At 42.0% G+C, this 11,425-nt stretch overlaps 1 non-coding gene across 1 annotated transcript; it reads right to left on the minus strand.

Moving 5' to 3' along the window:
- Positions 1-8,850: 8,850 nt before the first annotated feature.
- Positions 8,851-8,957, minus strand: LOC120252647. Its single transcript, XR_005534104.1, has one exon. It is a non-coding gene; the product is annotated as a small nucleolar RNA R71 (small nucleolar RNA).
- Positions 8,958-11,425: the final 2,468 nt, after the last annotated feature.

Genomic DNA, 11,425 nt, shown 5'->3' on the forward strand with positions numbered 1-11,425 from the left:
CGAATACTAGCTATGCCCTAGTGAGAGAAGGAGCTATCTCATAGGATGAGTGAAAGCTACCACTCTGGTAGAAAGAGCTACCAACTCGAAAGTGTGAAAGCCACCTTAGCGGCCGCTTTGGAAAGGGCTACCTTAGAGGATGTCTGAAGCTACTACCATCTTTGAAATTGTTGTCACATTTGTAGATAAATAAGTCCCTTGTACTTAGAACTTTGAGGAGTATACCTTGGGTTGTTTTGAGTGAGTTCACACATGTACACGATTTTGAGTTTGTTGTCCTTTTTGATTCAAGTTTTTAGCTAGAGCTTTTATCTTTCATATTTAGTGTTGAAATTTTCCTTATTTGTAGAATGCTCTCTTTGTATACTTTGGTGAACCTAAGGCCAAGTACTTTCAATATTTTCTTCATTGATGCACAGAAATGTTTAATTTTTGGTTAAGGACAAGCAAAAGCTTAAGTGTGGGTGAGTTTGATAAGTGCTTGTGCGATATGAATGCGAAGCGTTCATTCCTTATGTTGAGCATTACTTTTCTCGGGTTTTTACACTAATATGTGTGTTTTTATGTTACTTTCATCCAGGTGGGTTTGTGAGGCCGAGTATAAAGGAAAGAAGCCAATGTGGAACACAATGCACCGATTTTGGAGGAAACCTTGCTAAGGTTCAAACACGAAGACATAGGTCGAGTGTGAGATGCTAGAGTGTGTCCCAACCTCCTCGTATTCTCGTTAGCACATCCATTTGGAAGGGCATAAGGGCAGTCACACTCGAACATTCCGACTAATGCTCATAGAACAAGAGATCCACCAACTTGTCTATCATTGAAGAAGCAAGTGATCCACGATGTGAACGTGTGCCCGTTTGCGTTACCCCGATGAAAGTATGGATTCGGGAAGCTATTCAGGCTGGATACTATAGTGGAGCACTGTTCACAGCCGCCCGAGAAAACAAGAATTATGAGAATCCACACGGGCGTGTGGAAATTATCCACGCCCGTGTTGAAATTCCACATGGGCGTGTGAAAGATCCACAGGCCCGTGTAGTCGCCCGATTCCAGCCCTATTTAAAGCCGATTTAGCCCCGAATTCAGCATTCTTTTATTCATCTTTTCACCAACTTGAGAGAGGGCTTCGGCTAGGGTTTTGAGGTGTATTAGCTAGGGTTTTGGAGAGGTTCTACGGCTCCGACATCATCATTCCTTAGGAAGAAGGTTGGTAGGGGAGCTTCCGTCGAGGCGTATCCTACACCGGATGAGGGAATCCTTGGACGACGAGTAGAGGACTCTCCACAAGACCATCGACAAGACCATCGAGGTTGTTTTTCTATGGATTCATTGCTTTTACATTCTATTTCTTTGATTGTACTTAGCTCCATGGAAAGCTAAACCCCTAGTGGGTACTTGGGTATTTGTGAACCCTAGGATGTATTCGTTTCATTGAATCTCTTTATTATGTTTTCAATTAATTATGAAAAGTGGATTCGGGAGTGTGACATGTCCGTATATGCATGTAAACCATAAGTGCACGGGTGTCGAAGTAATAATCCCAGATGAGTGGGTATCGTATCCACAGAGAGTAGCGAATAAAGACACTTAAGTTATTTTTTAACTTATCCGGAAGATAAATAGTGATAAGTATGACAAAATATGAAATAACAAAAAATAAAAGTAACAAGATAGAGAGCACATGTAAAGGAGAAGGTAAGGTAATCAATAAAGATGCGGTACCCCTACATTGATCAGCCTAGGACAATCGTTTCAAGTGCAAGAACCCTATATTATACTTCCTAAATTATGCAATAATGAGTCTTGGAAATCCTTAATTACATGATCCTAAATCTATGGTCAACCATGCCTAACTCTATACATGTCCCGGAGAAGAGATTGAATAACCTCTCAACCTCGCACTCGCATAGAATTGCAATGAGCTCTAAGGATTCCAAGTGATAAACCGTATTCCTATGTATAGACCTAACCCTTTGGTCCAGGTGGAAGATCCCGAACCACAATTAAGCCCTAGGTGCTAAAACCACTTCAATGCTTCACTCTGTTGCACTCACACCTAAGCCCCAGCGAAAGGTCATCCCTTAGCCCATTCACTCTACTATGGCTGCAAAGAACTCTTGGAATGTGAGGTAGGATAGATCACACTGGAGGGAAAAAGGGATGCTCCACTACCTCTCGACTCACCCTTTCAACACTCTCCAATCTAGTTTTGTCTAACTCTCATGGTGTGTCACTCACTCACAAGAGTTACTAACAAGAACTCTCAACCCTAGTGTCACTCTAGGGGAATACTCATACAATCAAGTATCCAAGATTGGAACTCACAATAAAAATCAATTAATTGAGAGCATAATAAAGAGATTCAATAAAACGAATATATCCTAGTGTTCACAAATACCCAAGAACCCACTAGGGGTTTAGCTCTCCATGGAGCTAGATACAATCAATGAAATCGAATGTAAAAACAAAGCATCCATAGAAAACCACCTCGTTAGTCGTGTTGATGGTCTTGTGGTGCGTCCTCTACTCGTCGCATGGGTCCCTTTGTCTGGCCTAGGATAAACCTCGCTGGATCGGTGCTAACGAAAGCTCTCCCACTAACCTTCTTCCAAACGGCGCATGATGTCAGAACCGTAGAACCTCTCCAAAGCTCTAGCCAATACCTCTCAAAACCCTAGCCACCACCCTCTCTTAAGTTGTGGAAAAGATGGAGAAAAAAATGCTGAAATCGGGGCTGAAATCAGGTTTTAAAGGGCTGGAATCGGTAATCCACACGCCCATGTGGGTGCCCCTGTGGATTTTTCACACGGGCGTGTGGAATTTCCACACTCCCATGTGGATTCTCTATTTTCTTGTTTTCTCGGCCGGCTGTAAATAGTGCTGCTGCGGTATTTTTGCTACAGTGTTTTCTACAATGCCCTGCTACACTATCGCCCTGAAAATACTCCCGAATCCATACTTTCATTGAGGTAATTCAAACGGGCACACATTTACGTCGTGGATCTCCTTGTTTCTTTAATAATGGACATGTTGGTGGAGATTTTGTTCTATATGCACAAGTCGGAATGCTTGAATGTGACTACCCTTTGTGTCCCTCCAAATAGTTGTGCTAACTCGAGTACGAGGTGGTTGGCACACATTCCTGTATCTGGAACCCGACCTATGTCTTCGTGTTGGAACCTTAGCAAGATTTCCTCCAAATTAGTGCATTACCACCCATATTAGCTTTTTCTCTCATAATCGGCCTCACAACCGTACCTGCATGAAAGTAACATAAATACATCCATATTAGCATTAAAATACAAGAAAAGTAATGCTCAACACAAGGAAAGAACACTTCGTATTCTTATCGCACAAGCACTTATCAAACTCCCCCACACTTAAGCTTTTGCTTGTCCTCATGCAAAGATTAAAACATTATATACATAGATGAAGGAAACATTGGAAGTGCTTGGCCTTAGGTTTACCAAAGAATACAAAGAGAGCATTCTACAAGTAAGGAAAATTCAACACTAAATACGAAAAATCAATGCCCTAGTTAAAAACTTGAATCAAAAAGGACAACAAACCGAACATGTCCGTATATGCCTGTAAACCTCAAGTGCACGGGTGTCGAAGTAATAATCCCAGATGAGTAGTTATCGTATTCACAGAGAGTAGGGAATAAAGACACTTAAGTTGTTTCTTAACTAATGTGGAAGATGAATAGTGATAAGTGTGACAAAATATGAAATAACAAAAATAAAAGCAATAAGATAGAGAGTACAAGTAAACGAGAAGGTAAGGCAATCGATAAAGATGGGGTACCCGAACATTGGTCTGCCTAGAACAATCGTTTCAAGTACAAGAACCCTATATTATACTTCCTAATTGATGCAACAATGAGTCGTGGAAATCCTTAATTACATAATCCCAAATCTAAGGTCAACCATGCCTAACTCTATACAAGTCACGGAGGAGAGATTGAATAACATCCCAATCTCGCACTCGCATAGAATTGCAATGAGCTCTAGGGACTCCAAGTGATAAACCCTATTCCTATGTATAGACCTAACCCTTTGGTTCAGGTGGAAGATCCCTAACCATAATTAAGCCCTAGGTGCTAAAATAACTTCAACGCTTCACACCGTTGCACACGAAACTAAGCCCCAGCAGAAGGTCATCCCTTAGCCCATTCACTCGACTATGGCCAGAAAAAACTGTTAGAACATGGAGGTAGGATAGATCACACAGGAAAGGGGATGCTATGTTACCTCTCGACTCACCCTCTCAACCCTTTTGAATCTAGCTTTGTCTAACTCTCACGGTGTGTCACTCACTCACAAGAGTTACCAACAAGAACTCTCAACCCTAGTGTCACTCTAGGAGAGTATTCATACAATCAAGTCTCCAAGATTGGAACTCACAATAAACATCAATTAATTAAAAGCATAATAAAAAGATTCAATGAAACGAATACATCCTAGGGTTCACAAATACCCAAGTACCCACTAGGGTTTTAGCTCTCCATGGAGCTAGATACAATTAATGAAATCGAATGAAAAAACAAAGCGTCTATAGAAAACATCCTCATTAGTCGTGGCGATGGTCTTGTGGAGATTTCTCTACTCGTCGCAAAGGTTCCTTTGTCTAGCCTAGGATAAACCTCGCCGTAGAACCTCTCTAAAGCTCTAGCTAATACCTCTCAAAACCCTAGCTACCGCCCTCTTTCAAGTTGTGGAAAAGATGGAGAAACGAATGCTGAAATCAGGGCTGAAATCGGGTTTTAAAGGGCTGAAATCGGGAATCCACACGCCCATGTGGGTGCCCTTGTGGAGTTTTCACACGGGCCTGTGAAATTTCCACACGCCCGTGTGGATTCTCTATTTTCTTGTTTTCTTGGCCGGCTCTAAATAGTGCTGCTGCGGTATTTTTGCTACAGTGTTTTCTACAATACCCTGCTACAGTACCGGCCTGAAAATACTCCCGAATCCATACTTTCATCGAGGTAGAGGAAACGTGCACAAATTTACATTGTGGATCGCCTTACTTCTTTAATAACATACATGTTGGTGGAGATCTTGTTCTATATGCACAAGTCGGAATGCTTGATTGTGACTGACCTTGTGCCCCTCCAAATAGTGTCCTAACTACAGTACGGCGAGGTTGTCACACATTCCTACATCTGGAACCCAACCTATGTCTTCGCATTTGAATCTTAGCAAGATTTCCTCCAAATTAGTGCATTACGAACCACATTGGCTTCTTTCTCTCATAATCAGCCTCACAACCCTACCTGCATAAAAATATCATAAATACACCCATAGCGTTAAAACCAGAGAAAAATAATGTTCAACATAAGGAAAGAACACTTTGTATTCTTATCGCACAAGCACTTATCAAAACCCAAAATCGTTTAAGTGCTTGAGCTCACTCAGAACAACCCACATTATACTCCTTAAAATTCTAAGCACAAGGGGCTTATTGATCTACATAGAGTAACAAAAAGATTTCAAAGCTGGTGTAGTAGCTTCACACATCCTCTAAGGTAGCCCTTTCCAAAGCGGCCGCTAAGGTGGCTTTCACACTTTCAAGGTGGTAACTCTTTCTACCGGAGTGGTAGCTTTCACCCATCCTATGAGATAGCTCTTTCTCTCATTAGGGCATAACTAGTATCCGACTAATGAGAGTAGCTTCATACTTCATAGGTGGTAGATCTTTCCATCCAACAAGCACAAACAAGAAATAAAACTATTTTGATCCTTTTTTTTTAATTAACAAAAGAAACAACTATACTTAGTCCCTTTAACATCAAACTTGAGTTTCCAAATGGGTTTCAAGAGTGAGAAGTAGAACAAGTGTTAAATGGGCAAAAATTCCTAGAAATTCAAGCAAAAACTAGAGCATGAGGATATTCAATGTTAAAAATTCTGATAAACTCACGAATAAAATCATTGCAACTAAGGTGCACAACCATTGGATATGTGAGCATGTATATCAATCAAAACTAATATTAAAGATGTGTGCACTATAAAACTCCTCCCCACACTTAAGTTGTACATTGGCCCCAATGTACTCATGTAAGCTCACTCATAATGTATATCAATTAAATTTAAATGTGTGATAAGCAATCAAAACAATACTCCCCTGACTCCTAATGATGCAGTTGATAGAGCTAAGTCCTTGGGAATGTTGTTCCAACGGCTTGTGAAGCTCACATGGCCAAGTGCCGAAACACATTGGCCGTGCCCATGACAAAGTTCTCAATTCCCATGATGACAAGTGATAAGTGCTTGTGCGATATGAATGCGAAGTGTTCATTCCGTATGTTGACCATTACTTTTCTCAGGTTTTTACATTAATATGTGTGTTTTTATGTTACTTTTATGAAGGTATGGTTGTGAGGCTGAGTATGAAGGAAATAGGCCAATGTAGATCATAATGCACATATTTTGGAGGAGATCTTGCTAAGGTTCAAACGCGAAGACATAGGACAGGTGTGAGATGCTAGAGTGTGTGCCAACCTCCTCGCATTCGAGTGAGCATATCCATTTGGAGCGACACAAAGGCAGTCACACTCGAGCATTCCGTCTTATGCATATAAAAACAAGAGCTCCACCAACATATATATCATTGAAGAAGCAAGTGATTCAACTCGAAGACTGTAGCAGAGCACTGTAGCAACAATGTAGCAAGTACTTGATAAGTGTCTAAATGTAGGTGTTTTCATATATATATCGTATGCACTTTGCATGTATTTTGTGAGGTTTGATGCCCGTTTCACGCTTAATCGTCTATTATTTGCTTTGTAGGGCATATGGAAGCCATGGAGAACAAGAAGATATCATTTTGGCAAAAAGAGAAGAAAAGCAGAATTTCATACTACCCCATACTACCCGAGTATGGGGGCCGTGATCTGTATGTGACGGATTGATTTGGTGTTACGTCCAGATTTCCATACTACCCAGATATACGGGGGCCGTATGGAGGCCGTATGCACCCCGTATGGAACGCGAATCTAGGGTTTCGAGTGCTATCGACCCCCATACGACCCCCTATACGGCCCGTATGCCTCGGGGGGTATATATACTCACTTTTAGGGCTGATTAAAGGACTTTTTGCTGGCCGACTTTTTGGGAGATCATTTGGGAGATTTTGGGCGACCTTGGGGAGGAGAAGAAGGGCAAGAAAGCTAGAAGATCATTCAAGCCCAAGGTCCAAGGCTCTCAAGGCAAGAAGGCAACATCATTCAAAGGGGAGATCGATCACGATTTGAAGGAAGGAGAACCGCGGCTAGAGGAAGCGTCATTCGGCATTCCTTTGGCGGGGGGAAGCGTCATTCGGCATATTCTCGCCTCATCCTTCACCATTTCATCTAGGGAGTGTCATACTATGCCTTTGTTTCATGTTTTGCTTGATCGTATGCTTTGTTATGAGATGATGACACACTAGACCCCCAAGGCCACGGGTGTTGGTGAACCTTGGGGGGTTTTATCATGTATTTTTGGATGATTACTTGTTAATTCTATGCTTGGGTATGTTTGAGATCTAATCCATTGTTTTTCATGCTAAGTGTTACACCAAGGAGAAATCCGTAGCTCTTTTTATGAATGATGCATGTAGATGTGACTTGCTAGCATGTATTAGGTCATGAATGGATTAGAAGGGGATACTTGTATCATCACGCGAGAAATCGGGTGTTTGGTAGCCCTCCATGTAGGTTTAATCCGAAGAAGAGTAGGTTTATTCCTAAGCGAGATTTCCTTGTACTTAATGCAATCGTAGGAATGTAGATTTGGAAGAAATTCCTATCTATGTTCGTATGGGATTAGGGTTCAATCGCCCGAGAAATTGGGGTTGTTCTAATCTTGGAATCTCATGGTCCAATTTACCCTTGCATCTTTAAATCATCATCCATGTTGCATGATAACCCCTCAAGGGGATCCACATCCATAGGCCTTTGCACTTCATTGATTCTCTTGCTTGCTTATTGCTTGTTCTCTCTAATTTGCTAGCAAATCTTGTGTTTAGTTTTATTTGTATTTAGTAGAGTAAATCCATCACTTAAGATCTTAGGCTGAGATAATAGCTCGAGAAGGAGTAATAGGAGATCCTTAGCCCCGTGGAATACGATCCTCGTGTCTTTGCACGAGGTATTACTGGCGATCCCGTACACTTGCGGGGAAGCGATCAAGTTTTTAGGCGCCGTTGCGGGGACCATTAAGGAATTCTAGGAAACTTTTTAGATTATTACTCTAGCCATTTCATTCTTTACTCATTTGTTGTTTTTCTTTTTCCTTGATCTTAACTTTCTATCAATTTTTCTTGGTTTTACAAGGTACTGTGCATGACACGCTCAAATCCATCGACATTGATTACACCGGATAGTGAAATTGAAAGAACTTTGCATCGGAGATTGAGAGAAGTTGGTGAAGGGTCGGGTACACAGAACATCGAAATTGAGGATAGAGTGTCTACAATCATGGCCGAAGAACGACGTACTTTATCCGAATATGAGAGACCCCAATTCACGGGTGATGAGTTCAGTGTTCAAGCACCGTCAGTGGCATCCAACAACTTTGAAATTAAAAGCAAGTACAATCGGCATGATCCAAAAATTCAGTCCAATTCAATGGTCTTGCCCATGAGGATGTGCATGACCACCTTTCCCGGTTCCTCCAAATTTGCTCTACATTCAAGATCAATGGGGTGTCGGACGATGCTATCCGTTTGAGACTATTTCCATTCGAGTTTGAGAGATGGAGCTTATCGTTGGCTTACCTCATTGTCTCCGGGATCTATTAAAAACATGGAAGGACATGGTGGAGAAGTTCCTTGGAAGATATTTTTCCGCCAAGCAAAGCGGCGAAGTTGAGGCAAGAAATTTCAGCCTTTAAACAAGGGGAGTCCGAAACATTGTTTGAAGCTTATGAGAGATTCAAGGATCTCCTTAGAAGGTGCCCCCACCATGGTTTTTGCTTCATGGATGCGAGTACAAATCATTTACAATGGGCTAAATTATGCTACTCGCCAACTCATTGATGCCACGGTGAGGCGGTTCCCTTAGCAACAAGTACCCCGATGAGGCCGAGCAATTACTTGAGTCAATGGCAAGCAATGAATCACATTGGGCCTCAAGGGGATCTTCCCAAAAGACTGCTGGGCTTTATGAAGTAAGTAGTGATAATGCCTTAGCCGCAAAGGTTGACGTGTTGACTCGAAAGATTGATCTTCTTATGGGCGATGGTTCAAGGCCGAATCGGTGCTAAGTTGTAGTACTTGCGGTGGTGGGCGCGGTGCGGCCCAATGTCCGATTGCTAGCTCATCAGTTGCATCCGTTGAGAATGTGGACTACATTGGGGGCAGCGCAATCAAGGGAACCCATATAGTTCAACTTACAATCCGGGTTGGAAGAACCACCCAAATTTTTTTCATGGAACCAAGGCCAACAACAACAAAGAGGTGCACCACCTCAAGGATCTCAATTTCAACAACCGGCCGTTTGAGAAGAAGTTTTTCCACTGAAGAGATCCTTGCCAAGTTCATGCTCGAGTACCAATGATGAGGTTCAATAATCTAACTAGTAGCATGGATGCACAATTTGGCAAGGTGAATGCTCAACTCACTCAGACGCCCTGAGCAGGTTTAGTGAGATAGGTTCTATTTTTGAGAAACCTCCAAGCTTCGGTGAAGTCACTTGAGTATCGAGTAGGGGGAACTCACGAAGGCAAGTTACGAGCGTCCCCTAGGGTGTCTTCCGAGTAACACGGAAGAAAATCCAAGGAAGCACTTAAAGGCCATTGCTCTTAGAAGCGGGAAACAAGTGGAGACAAGGGTCGAGAGTTGACCCAAGTGTCAAGAAAAAGTGGGGGTAGCCTCCGGGGAAGACCCCAAGCTAGTTGAAGAAAAGCAGTGAAGACAAAAAAATGCGGGCATAAATGACAAGTTCCAACAACAAGGACCAACAAAATCATCCAGTATAAGCCTCCAATCCCTTATCCAACCAGATTGAAGCATGAGAAGGAGGATGTTCACTTGAGAAAAATTCATGAGCATCTTCAAACAACTCCATTTGAACATCCCAGATAGTTGAAGCGTTGACCCAAATGCCAAAAATATGCCAAGTTTTCTAAAAGAGCTCCTCACGAACAAGAGAAAGTTGGAGGAAGAGGGCACGAGTTGCACTTACGGGGAGTGCTCGGCCATTCTCGAAAAGAAGCTCCCACAAAAGTTGAAAGATCCGGGAAGCTTCATTATCCCGTGCTTGCTTGAAGGTGGAATCCAAGAAAATGCTCTAGCGGACTCGGGGGCTAGCATAAACGTCATGCCCTACACCATGTATTTGAAACTTGGCTTGGATGAATTAAGGCCCACGAGGATGACCTTACAGTTGGCAGATCGATCAACAAGAAAACCTCGTGGGATTGTCGAAGATGTGATTGTGCGAGTGGATAAATTTGTTTTTCCGGTGGACTTTGTCATCATGGACATAGATGAAGATGTGGAGATACCACTAATTCTTGGCCGACCATTCCTCAGCACCTCGGGTGCCTTAATTGACTTGAAAGGAGGGAAGTTGACGTTAAGAGTCGGAGAAGAGGAAGTGGTGTACACTTTGCCAGCTGCCATGAAACATTCTTTAGATCATGATGACACACTTTATTTCGTTGATGAAACTGATAGGTTGATTTCTGATTGTGTGCAGGAGGTGCTCTCTTTAAATCCTTTGGATGAATATTTGGGGGAGTTGGAGAACGAAGAAGAAGAAGAACCTCATCGTCATCCTCCAATTCACAATTTGAAGCCACCAAAAGAGAGGGTATCCTGTACTAATGCTAAAGAAAAAGAAAAAAAAGAATCATTTATGAAGAAAATGTGGAGGGAGATCCATGGGAGAAAAAAGAAAGGTAACAAGCTTCATCCTCCCACATCTCAAGGAGGAAAGGTAAATTTTTCACCCCTCTCCACTCATGAACAATTCGAGGTATTTTCAATGTTGTCATTCAATCTACCGGGAAGAAGCAACACTACAAGGGAAACCGGGGGTGGCTTCAAATTGTTTGAACCCCCATGAGGTAAGGGAACAAGATACGTCGAGGGCTCGTGACGTTAAACAAAAGCGCTTCTTGGGAGGCAACCCAAGCATTCGAGGGGCAATTGTTTGCATTTTTCCGTATTTTTTTAGTTCTTAGTTCATTTTCAATTTTTCGTATTTCTTTGACTTGTTTGTTTTTGAATAAGTTCATGCTCATACACTTGGCACATTGCTCTCATCATTTTAATTGTGGTATATTTGTGCAACTTCTTGAGAAACTCATTTTTTAGGTGTTAATTCATGCACTAGATCGTCGTTTTATTCATTTCAGTCGTTTTTGTAGAAGTCGTCAAGCTGTCTTTTTCATTTTTTACATCATTGGAGGCAGGGTTTCATGGATTTGATTGG

The sequence above is a fragment of the Dioscorea cayenensis genome, chromosome 21 (assembly GCF_009730915.1).
Source record: "Dioscorea cayenensis subsp. rotundata cultivar TDr96_F1 chromosome 21, TDr96_F1_v2_PseudoChromosome.rev07_lg8_w22 25.fasta, whole genome shotgun sequence".
Lineage (NCBI taxonomy): Eukaryota > Viridiplantae > Streptophyta > Magnoliopsida > Dioscoreales > Dioscoreaceae > Dioscorea > Dioscorea cayenensis.